A 13,184-nucleotide genomic window follows, 5' to 3' on the forward strand; every position below is an offset into this window, starting at 1 on the left:
AGGCCTATAACATTTACTGTAGCAGCGTCACAATCAGGACCATTAGCCCACAATGCCAGTTGAGGAGGTTTGGCATAGGACTGCATGGGCCTATATACACGTTTTGTTCATTTTCATGCATGGGCATGGCCGATTGCGTGATTTGGGGGTAAATACAAGAGGGACTGGCAGCCTACATACTGTACTTACTGTAGCTCCCCGGCCCCTATAAAGGAACGCTCCCCTGTGAACACTTGGCATGTTTGTCTGTTCAAGTGCTGGTAATACTACTGGCAAGCCAGCCCTCCCCTCATGGACACCTCCACAAGCCACTACTACAGTCTCGTAAATAATGTTTTGGGGTGATACCGATATTGCATTGTTAATGAAATATTGGCCGATATATCGATATGCTACTACCAATAATATTGTGCATCATTAGATGCTATTAATAAAGACATGGACATATTGAAACAGACAGGGGAGTAGTCCGGAAGCTTCATTTAAAAGAAAAAATTACACTCAACAATTCTTTTGTTAGTACTGTACTTAGCTTCCATTAAAATTAATTGAGATGAAATGCTTCGGCTACTCACAGGAGATAAACTTTGATTATGTTTCCCCTGAAACCCACATGTTCACACTTGCTCATAAGCAACCGCAGCTCTGAGAAGCTTCTGGATATGTTTGGCTCCTGCTCATTTGGGCTCTTTCACCATACAATCTGTTTTTTCTATTCTCCAAGGGGAACAGTCACATTTGTCCTTCCTAACACCAGCTGTGCTGAGCTCCAGAGGAGGTTCCAGGCATTTTGTCTCTGTTTTTATGACCAGAGGGATTTGTCCTCTGGGGCAATGGCATCATAGAGGATAGAGAACCAGGGCTTGCTGTTTCAAATTGCTGGACGGCGTGAGAAAAACATCACTCCTGTTAAAGTGCCTTCAATGGCGGCCCACCATTAGAAGACTGTACTTGTACTTGGCAGCCCCAGTGGACACCACTCTGGAGTGCTGGGCAGGTCCCAGCGGACTAGAAGACTGTGATTGTATTGGGCAGATCCCAGCAATAGTAGAATATTGTGCTTGAACACAGTAATAAACACTAAAATACTGTGGTTTGACTGTGCAGCTCGCAGTAGCCAACAGTAGAACAGTGCACATTTTGTTAACAAGAGGTTTGGGCCGCTATGTGGCGCGGCATGAGTGGCCCTGACATCTAGAGTTTGGGCCGATGTGCGGCCCTCACACCCACGTCACACCGCCAATCCAACCCAAGCCATGAAGACACATTGAGTTCAGACAACACACTCCAAGAGCGTAGCTGCATTGGGAACTCCTTATATGGTTATGGCTGAGTCGGAGACATGAGCGTGATCGTGATGTCAGAGGTCCGCTGTTCAGCAATGACCTTTTGCCTGTGATGAAAACGAGAATAAAACTAGAAAGGTGCAATTCTGGGAAATTGCAAGTGTGGTTGCACTGAAGTGAGGCACGAGGAATCTGTTTGGAAATGAATTCAATCTTTATATTACATTATTAACAGTGACAACAGTGTGTGAAGCATGAAAGCTTCACTTTTCTGTTGTGCGAAAGTTAACAAAAAGTTAATGGTTCACATTGCTGGCAAATAATTCTCAGACCAAGAACAATAGTGTGTTGCCTATTTTCCTACTTATTTTGCAGAAATGCCGCTGTCGTCCAGTTTCTCCAGCAGACCCCAGCAGCCCACATAGCATAGAGTGGAGCATATCGATTTTATGCTATTTGTTGCGTTCAAAAGTGTTTATTCTTTATTTTTCATCAATCTGTTCGTTATATAGTTGTAATTACTCGTTACGAGGTGTCCATGACGGGAGAGGTGGCTTGCCAGTAGTACCAGCACTTGGACAGACACATAAAGAAATAGGATACCTCATCATAACAACTACACTCATACGGTAACAACATCCATTATTGTCCTCTGGTCAGTTATTTTACTCAGCCTCAAATTATAACTGAAAGTTCATAATTTACCTGTTTATAACTAATGTTTATAGTTATATCCATTCAGTTATATGTTGTTAGTATTGTACACATTTGTCTGTCATTAACTGATTTGATTAATTGAGTACATAGGACCCCAATGGAAACAAGCCATAGTGCTTTCTTGGGTTTAATTCCTCTTAGCAGACCATGTATTGAACTGTACTTCCCTGTCCTTCCCACTGCAAAATAAAGCATTCAATCAATCAACCACCAGAGCTCTAAGCCTGAGAGCTCTGGTGGCCCTAGCTGTCAAATTGCACAAAGCCGGAAAATCAGTCGGCTTTACTTTACATTGCATACTTGGTTGACAGGTTTCCTGTCCCCTGACCACCTCCACTAACACTCTTTGCACTACATGATTTATTGATTTTCCACCAAAGCTTATTTTCAAAGTGTGTCGAGACTCGAAAGTACCACAATTTTAATTCAAACTGTAACTATCAAGTCTGAAATGTGGACCTTGTTGACTCAACTCGCCACTGCTTATTTATTTATTATTAATATTATTTACGGTTAGGCGCTGTTATTTTATTTGAATGGATATTTAACGTTTTCAATATATTTGAACAGCTATGGATTTAATGTAAAAATGTACCAGCACGTCCAGCAGCACTCTTAACTTAACATTATGTTCATATGCAGTCAAATGGACAGATGCCTGTCCCTCATACAGTAGAAGAATTAAACGTTGCCTTTCCCACCTGGCTGAAACAGACATGTGTAATCTGCTGTCAGATGACTGCAGACTAATGCCAGTTGTCCCTATATGCACTCCCCATTGCTCTCAATGTCACTGCTGTGCAGTATTCATCCGTAAGAGGTCCCAGCTAACCAATTCCATATATCAGAACCCAGGCCATCAACATCCAGGTCATTTGCGATGCAACGTGTAATGCTGTGTATTCAGAAATTGTCCTGGATCAAGCTGCTATATGACTCCTTTATACTGGCCAACTATCACTCCTGCAGGCCGGGGGGGGGGGCTGTTACACGACAATGGCTATCCATTAAGACTTTATATCATGCTGTGACCAACTTGTCACAAACCCAGGGTGAAATGAAGGGATGACAAGGGCAGCTCAGAGAACAGCAGCTTTATCGCCATTTGAATAACAGAGGTGCTCTTTGCCCACATCCATGCGTAAACAGCAAAAATAACTAGGAAAGAGTCCAGGCTGTTAGTTGTGGGGTACAGTCATGAGGACATGTGGTTTTGGAGTGCATTCTATACATAAATGTGGCTTCGTTTGTAAGAAATAGGCCCCATTCAAGTTTCTAATTTGTCTTTCGCTGTTGTGTGTTCCCGTTCCCCAGGAACCAGCTGCTGCAAATACCATCGTACCCCTGTGCACTCTGCAACACGGACAGAATCGCTGTTGCAAAACGCATGTCAGCCAAGATTTAGGAAGGCTCCAACTTTTTATATATCCTGCCCGTGTCACTGTGACCTAAAATACCTAATTAGCTGCAGCTGTGCTCGAGCCACCCGTGCCTCCCCGCCAGACAGCACCGCTAGACCATGCCCCACTACCACACATGCCGACAACAGTGCACGGTATTTTGCTAAATTGAAACATACAAACACACATAGAATGTATAATAGAAAGGAGAAAAAAAAGATGAAAACATTTTTTTTTATTGCTGAAAATAGGTGTAATGTAACAGCCCTCAGAAGGTCACGGCATCCTTTGTGACATGCTGTGTGTTCCATAACATTGCCATGTGTCATGGATGTCTCTTGGACATACTGTAAATGAGGACACATATACAAGACTTAGATGCGGAGCTATGTGCCAATGTCAATTAACCCAAATATGCCAGCAGCAGCATGGGCACTGAGGGATCAGCTGGCAGAAGAAGTGTGTCATCTGTAGCCTGATAAGCCAACTGACTGGCGTTGTGCAAGGATTATTGTATTTAACTTAGATGTTTTGATTTAGCTGTATTAGTATGGCAGAACATAGTTAGACTTTCAGGGAAATTAAACACAAATAAACACACGCAGGGTCACATCCAAATACATCCCAGCCTCGGTGACGTGCCTCACTAGACTTTCAGTTTCAGCAGGAAACCTCTTGGAGCGAGCTCAGGCGAGTGAGTCGCCGTGCTGAACATTGCGATGTCGAGCCCATTGGTCGCAACCGTTTTCTCTCGTTCATGTTTATTGTTTATTACGGATCCCCATTAGTCCTCACTACAGTGAAGACTACTCTTCCTGGGGTCCAAACACTCATACAATCAAATTAAAACATAATACAATGTAATTTTTTCATTACATAGTTACAAATAAAACAAAACAAAAATAATTGAAGCTTTCAGTCTTCATGCATCCTAGAAAATATATTACATTACAACAAATTTACAAACTAAACATTGTATATCCTATTAATTGAAATCAAACACTCACCAATCTAACTAAACATGATTTCTTTCCTAATCACTGCTGCCTTCAATTTATTTTTAAAGCTTTTTTTCATGTGTCTGGCCCCAGCTGTAGCTGCACCAGTACCAGAATCGGCCACCATGACTTTAGGGCTTCACTTCTCCCACTCGGTTCTGGGGGCTTGGTTGGGCCAGGCATATTGTCACCAGAAGGGCCAGGCAGGCATATGATGGAAATATTTAAGATAATAGGAATATGGATCTTAATGGGGTCTGTTTCAATGTATTATATTTGAGTGAAGCTTCCTTAATTTTGACAGGAAGTGACAGAGTGAAACTCTGGAAATGTAATAGAGTAAAAGTACTCAGTAAGTCAGAAGGACTGTAAAAACCAAGTGCATATTAACTTTATCATTAATGTTATAATGTTTAAACTGTAATTCCACATTAATATCTTTAAAGTCATTAATATAGAATTGGGGTTCCAACATTATAACCCAGTCAGGGGCATTTAAGATGCAATTTGATTGTTAATGTTATAAGTTTTAGCATTTAACTGGGATACTTTGGATATAGTCAATGTGAGGTAAATGGTGATAATTTAGTAGGATAAGCATAAAAAGTAGTTTTAGCCACCTTAAAAATCAAGTATTCAGTATATAATTAGTATAAAACATGAAAGTGATATGCAGTAATAAATGGTACACAGAATAGTTGTTGTAAATAATAAATGCATGGAAGAGGTATTACCTGAAATAATTGATGAAGCAGACACAAGAAATGGAGTATTAAAGTTAAAGTAAGTTTAGTTTTTAGTCTTAATTTTCTTGTTTACAAGTCAATCAGATCACAGCCTCTATACACAATACAAGTTTGTCAATGTTCAATCATGGAGGTCCTACTGTACAATGTTATGAGTAGGATTATATAGTGCAAATTACGTAGGCACAGATGATGCACAGACACAAGTGTTGTCAATCTGTGATTGGATGTGGTATGGAAAGTTCGACAGAGTTCCAGCATGTTCTCGATGCTTCGAGACTTCCAACGTTTGTTTGTTCTGACGTCAAAAGAACTCCTCATGCTTCAAGATATGACTTTATGGATATCGAGTCACAAACACAGACGGGCCGTCTGGCAAACAAATGTTAATGTGTTCCGGGTGTTGTTGTGGCCTTCACCGGAGCCACTCTGACCAAGGCAGAGTTGACAGTCTGACCAGGGCAGAGTTTGACAGATAGAATACAGGAGAGAGTGAAACCCATGACAGGCCATGAGGTCAAGGGGTCATACAATGAACGGTATATCAGAAATTATCTAACAGCATACACTCCATGGCAGTGGTTCTGGGGGCTTGGACCAGGCATATTGTCACCAGAAGGGCCAGGTAGGCATACACTATATGGCAGTGGTTCTGGGGGCTTGGGCCTGGCATATTGTCACCAGAAGGGCCAGGTAGGCATACACTCCATGGCAGTGGTTCTGGGGGCTTGGGCCAGGCATATTGTCACCAGAAGGGCCAGGCAGGCATACACTCCATGGCAGTGGTTCTGGGGGCTTGGGCCAGGCATATTGTCACCAGAAGAGCCAGGCAGGCATACACTCCATGGCAGTGGTTCTGGGGGCTTGGGCCTGGCATATTGTCACCAGAAGGGCCAGGCAGGCATACCCTCTATGGCAGTGGTTCTCAAACATTTTTTAGCACCCCTGTAAATAACTTTGTTTTATCCGTGGCACCCCTGAATCACATTGTGTTACTTTATTGCATATTTTTTCAGAATTAACGCTGCGTAAATATGTAAATCTTTCCCCCAAAGATACAGTATGTCACGAGGGAAATTCGAGAGGTTTTTTTTTAATTATTATTATTTTCTTTACTTTTCTTCTTTTTCATTATTTTTTTCATTTAAAACATTTTAAAATATCTGTCCAAATAGCTGATCTACAAGCTCCCAATGTGTCGATATATTGGCTAGTTGAACTATTTTAAACTATGTTTTAAAATAGTAAAAAATTATAAAAAAGGCAAATAAGTTTAGAGATAAGGGGTGGCCCCAGATAGGGCCTTTGGTGTACTACTGTAAACTGAAAAACACCAAGAACAGTTTAACTGGGTCTGTTTTTTTTGCAACCATAGGTCGCATTTCTTATGAAAATTGCATCTCCCATTAGTCACGCCTCCATATATGGTCACGCCTCGTGACGTCATGCCTCCATATATGGTCACGCCTCGTAACCACCATATATGGCCATCTCCATATGAAGATCACGACACTGACCTCATGTAACCCTGGATAACCATACATGTAGAAGACTGGATCATCACCTATCTGCATATATGGAGCCGGCCAGCAACTCTACATCTGACCTCAAACTTCAAACCCTTAGATCTCCATATATGGAGCTGACCCCCATCAAACCCTGTACACTCAAGACACGCTCCATATATGGCCAGTACAGAATTCATTCCATATGTTGATCTGACTCCCCCATGCCAAAGCGTGGAAGCGCTCGCCCAGCAGTCTGCCGTCACCCAGGCAGATGCATGCACGTGACCTCGCCCGCTTCTCTCCCTCAGGGCGTCTTACTGGTACTAAGATTACTATACTACTATAAGTGGTTAAACTGAAGTGACAACGATACATTCCAAATAATATTATCAAAGTATTCGGAGGCACGCCTGGACTCACGTCAAGGCACCCACTTTAAGAAGCCCTGCTCTATGGTCTACTCACTGGAGAGGTAAATGGTAAAAAGGTAAAATGGTAAATGGTGCATTTATATAGCGCCTTTTATCCAAGGCGCTTTACATAGATTGTGCATTACATTCACACACATTCATACACCGATGGCGGAGGAAACCATGAGAGGCGAGGCATGTGGAGCATACATGACTCCATGGAGGCATGTGGAGCATACATGACACCATGGAGGCATGTGGAGCATACATGACACCATGGAGGCATGTGGAGCATACATGACTCCATGGAGGCATGTGGAGCATACATGACTCCATGGAGGGGTGAATTGAGGACATGTGGAGCATACATGACTCCATGGAGGCATGTGGAGCATACGTGACTCCATGGATGCATGTGGAGCATACATGACTCCATGGAGGCATGTGGAGCATACATGACTCCATGGAGGCATGTGGAGCATACGTGACTCCATGGCTGGCATGTGGAGCATACATGACTCCATGGAGGCATGTGGAGCATACATGACTCCATGGAGGCATGTGGAGCATACATGACTCCATGGAGGCATGTGGAGCATACATGACTCCATGGAGGCATGTGGAGCATACATGACACCATGGAGGCATGTGGAGCATACATGACACCATGGAGGGATGTGGAGCATACGTGACTCCATGGAGGCATGTGGAGCATACGTGACTCAATGGAGGCATGTGGAGCATACATGACTCCATGGAGGCATGTGGACTAGCATACATGACTCCATGGAGGCATGTGGAGCATACATGACTCCATGGAGGCATGTGGAGCATACATGACTCCATGGAGTCATGTATGCTCTACATGACTCCATGGAGGCATGTGGAGCATACGTGACTCCATGGAGGCATGTGGAGCATACATGACTCCATGGAGGCATGTGGAGCATACATGACTCCATGGAGGCATGTGGAGCATATGACTCCATGGAGGGGGAGGCATGTGGAGCATACATGACTCCATGGAGGCATGTGGAGCATATGACTCCATGGAGGCATGTGGAGCATACATGACTCCATGGAGGGGTGAATTGAGGATATGTGGAGCATACATGACTCCATGGAGGCATGTGGAGCATACATGACTCCATGGAGGCATGTGGACTAGCATACATGACTCCATGGAGGCATGTGGAGCATACATGACTCCATGGAGGCATGTGGACTAGCATACATGACTCCATGGAGGCATGTGGAGCATACATGACTCCATGGAGGCATGTGGAGCATACATGACTCCATGGAGGCATGTGGAGCATACATGACTCCATGGAGGCATGTGGAGCATACATGACACCATGGAGGCATGTGGAGCATACATGACACCATGGAGGCATGTGGAGCATACGTGACTCCATGGAGGCATGTGGAGCATACATGACTCCATGGAGGCATGTGGAGCATACATGACTCCATGGAGGCATGTGGAGCATACATGACACCATGGAGGCATGTGGAGCATACATGACACCATGGAGGCATGTGGAGCATACGTGACTCCATGGAGGCATGTGGAGCATACGTGACTCAATGGAGGCATGTGGAGCATACATGACTCCATGGAGGCATGTGGACTAGCATACATGACTCCATGGAGGCATGTGGAGCATACATGACTCCATGGAGGCATGTGGAGCATACATGACTCCATGGAGTCATGTATGCTCTACATGACTCCATGGAGGCATGTGGAGCATACGTGACTCCATGGAGGCATGTGGAGCATACATGACTCCATGGAGGCATGTGGAGCATACATGACTCCATGGAGGCATGTGGAGCATATGACTCCATGGAGGGGGAGGCATGTGGAGCATACATGACTCCATGGAGGCATGTGGAGCATATGACTCCATGGAGGCATGTGGAGCATATGACTCCATGGAGGCATGTGGAGCATACATGACTCCATGGAGGGGTGAATTGAGGATATGTGGAGCATACATGACTCCATGGAGGCATGTGGAGCATACATGACTCCATGGAGGCATGTGGACTAGCATACATGACTCCATGGAGGCATGTGGAGCATACATGACTCCATGGAGGCATGTGGACTAGCATACATGACTCCATGGAGGCATGTGGAGCATACATGACTCCATGGAGGCATGTGGAGCATACATGACTCCATGGAGGGGTGAATTGAGGACATGTGGAGCATACATGACTCCATGGAGGCATGTATGCTCTACATGACTCCATGGAGGCATGTGGAGCATACGTGACTCCATGGAGGCATGTGGAGCATACATGACTCCATGGAGGGGTGAATTGAGGACATGTGGAGCATACATGACTCCATGGAGGCATGTGGAGCATACGTGACTCCATGGATGCATGTGGAGCATACATGACTCCATGGAGGCATGTGGAGCATACATGACTCCATGGAGGCATGTGGAGCATACGTGACTCCATGGCTGGCATGTGGAGCATACATGACTCCATGGAGGCATGTGGAGCATACATGACACCATGGAGGCATGTGGAGCATACGTGACTCCATGGAGGCATGTGGAGCATACGTGACTCAATGGAGGCATGTGGAGCATACATGACACCATGGAGGCATGTGGACTAGCATACATGACTCCATGGAGGCATGTGGAGCATACATGACTCCATGGAGGCATGTGGAGCATACATGACTCCATGGAGTCATGTATGCTCTACATGACTCCATGGAGGCATGTGGAGCATACGTGACTCCATGGAGGCATGTGGAGCATACATGACTCCATGGAGGCATGTGGAGCATACATGACTCCATGGAGGCATGTGGAGCATATGACTCCATGGAGGGGGAGGCATGTGGAGCATACATGACTCCATGGAGGCATGTGGAGCATATGACTCCATGGAGGCATGTGGAGCATATGACTCCATGGAGGCATGTGGAGCATACATGACTCCATGGAGGGGTGAATTGAGGATATGTGGAGCATACATGACTCCATGGAGGCATGTGGAGCATACATGACTCCATGGAGGCATGTGGACTAGCATACATGACTCCATGGAGGCATGTGGACTAGCATACATGACTCCATGGAGGCATGTGGAGCATACATGACTCCATGGAGGCATGTGGAGCATACATGACTCCATGGAGTCATGTATGCTCTACATGACTCCATGGAGGCATGTGGAGCATACGTGACTCCATGGAGGCATGTGGAGCATACATGACTCCATGGAGGCATGTGGAGCATACATGACTCCATGGAGGCATGTGGAGCATACATGACTCCATGGAGGCATGTGGAGCATACATGACTCCATGGAGGCATGTGGAGCATACATGACTCCATGGAGGCATGTGCAGCATACATGACTCCATGGAGGGGTGAATTGAGGACATGTGGAGCATACATGACTCCATGGAGGGGTGAATTGAGGACATGTGGAGCATACATGACTCCATGGAGGGGTGAATTGAGGACATGTGGAGCATACATGACTCCATGGAGGGGTGAACTGAGGACATTACACACCAGGTTGCTGACCTGGCCTGCCACACTTTGCTGTTCCTTCTCCTGTTCCCTCTTGTTAGTTGTATAGTGTTAGTTGTAGTCTTACCAGTAGTGTTAGTGTACCTTGCAGTGTTTGTATTGTGGTGGTTTTATGTAGTGTTAGTCTCAGTGTGAAATGCCAGGGTTGCTACACGGAGGGCAAAGAACTCTGGGTCACTGATAAGTGATCCCTCAGTGTGAGGACGACCTAGAGAGAGAGATCAAGCCAAGTCTATCTGCTGTCATTGTTACACCAGCAACAGTTCAGAACAGGCTGGTTCTGGAGAACTACAGTTAGCAATACAACTGCCATACACATTATAAATACATACATTTGCATAAATAGATTCCTTTAATGTATTTTACATAGATTATATTGTTGAGGATCATTTGTGCGTGTTTATAGTCCATCCAGAAAGGATTAACTAACACTTAGGTAAACAAAATGAAACTGTGTGTGTGTGAGTGTGTTTTCGTTTGTTTGTGGCTAAAATTCCAATGTATTTTTGTGTCACTGGTGACAAATACACATGCCCATATGCCACGCACGCACGCACGCACGCACGCACGCACGCACGCACGCACGCACGCACGCACGCACGCACGCACGCACGCACGCACGCACGCGCACACACACACACACACACACACACACACACACACACACACACACACACACACACACACACACACACACACACACACACACACACACAGAGCTGAGGGAGTAATTACGTTGAGGTTCACCTCAAAACCTCAACGCTGGAGCTATTCTGGACATCTGGGGAAAACAAGGAGGACTGCACTCGGAGGCCAGCTTCAGTTACTGGGTTAAGATCATCTAGGATGACCCATTGTGCAGCCTGGAGCTAGGATTACTGTTTAATTGGTGGGTTGGCCCGCAGAGCCCATGAATCATCAGCCACTGTTGGTCACCACCAAAGTACCTTGACCACAGGGATGGGCCTCAGAGTCAGACCCTTTTTACGTATTAAACACATGAACCCTAGTGTCCGTATTCAGGGGCAAACTCTAGGTCAAAATAGCAGATCTAAGCTAACAACACTTGTAGAATGGCTATTTTCGGCTAAAGGTTTTGGTGTACAGGGCAAAAAGTAGCGGTCCTATTATGTATGTACAAAGGGTTCAAGTGGTTAATACAGTATTTATTAGCCTATATAACAGCAAAACGTATACTGTATGTTTCACATGGTTCAAATCAAATACATGTTAGACCTATTATAAACCCATATGGTACACATTGTAGGCTTAATACATGGTCCAGAATATATTTTTAGATGTGAATGTTGAAATCTCCATGAACATAATGCTTCCATACTTGGTGATGCAACCCAAAAAATACGTGTTAGACTAACGAATGGTGGATTGCTGTAAACTTTACAGCCTGGTGACTGGGTTGGGTGATGAGAGCAGTCAACTTGGAGAATTCTGGGTGAAATAGTGACATAATATGTCACTATTATGCCTGGGAGGTATGTAAATCACAATAATGAGTACAGCTGGTCCAGCTTTAAGCACAACGGAAAAATATTCAAAGGATGAGGTCCACCTTTGTACAGTTTTCTCAGTTCAGGAATTCCACCCCCTCATTAGCTGACTCACTGACAGGTAATATTCTGGCAGACATGCCTCAATACTATGTCTAACCAGGTTTCAGTTTTCAGTTCACCAAGCATATAGGTCTACCGGTAATTAATTTCAAAGTATTTGTTTGCTAGTAGCCTCGGAAACCCAGACGTTTTTATTTCCAGGGAGAAAAAAAAAGTCTTGGACCGAGTCCAATCTCTGCTGATTTCTGATCGTCTGCACCTTTGTTAAATTGACGCACACACACACACACACACACACACACACTCCTCTCTCTCTCTCTCTGTCGCTCTAATTAATTAGTCTCATGTGACGTCGTGCAGCTGCGTCTAGATTCTCCTGGCAGATCCTGCCGGGAGCTGCCTATGCCATAGAAAGCATAGGTGGACCCAAGGCTAGTTTTCTAGAGACTTAGCTATTATTGTTGTTTATAATCCTAGGTCTAAAATAGATGGTGACCAACAACAGGCAACAAAGAGTTGCAGTATGAATTGAAGGGCACCGTGTTTCGTCTTTTTCTCACCACAGGAATGAGAAGGGATGTAGGCAGTTAGCCACATATGGACCCCAGCATGCTTATTCAGGGGCGAATATTTGACACAATAGATTTGATGTAGAGAGAAAAGCATGTAGTATGAGCCAAGTATAAACCCCTGGGTGATTCTGCATCAATTAAGTAGGGTTTAAATGGTAAAATAGGATCTCTTAGTTGGTTGATGGGGAGCCAGTAGAATTTGTCCTGGGTCTGAGTTTATTGTGCAGAATAATCTCAGAGCTATTCCGACGCATCGCCATTCCGATTCGCCGCATTACTAACACTGTCCCTAACCCTAACCGCACGCGGAAGCCACGTAGTCGGAATGGCGGTGCGTCTGAATGTTTATTCCAGTGTCAAACATCTTTGGTGCATGGTGGTTCTTAATTGGACTTGCTAAC

Source organism: Electrona antarctica, assembly GCF_951216825.1.
Source record: "Electrona antarctica genome assembly, chromosome: 6".
In the NCBI taxonomy this organism is placed as follows: Eukaryota; Metazoa; Chordata; class Actinopteri; order Myctophiformes; family Myctophidae; genus Electrona; species Electrona antarctica.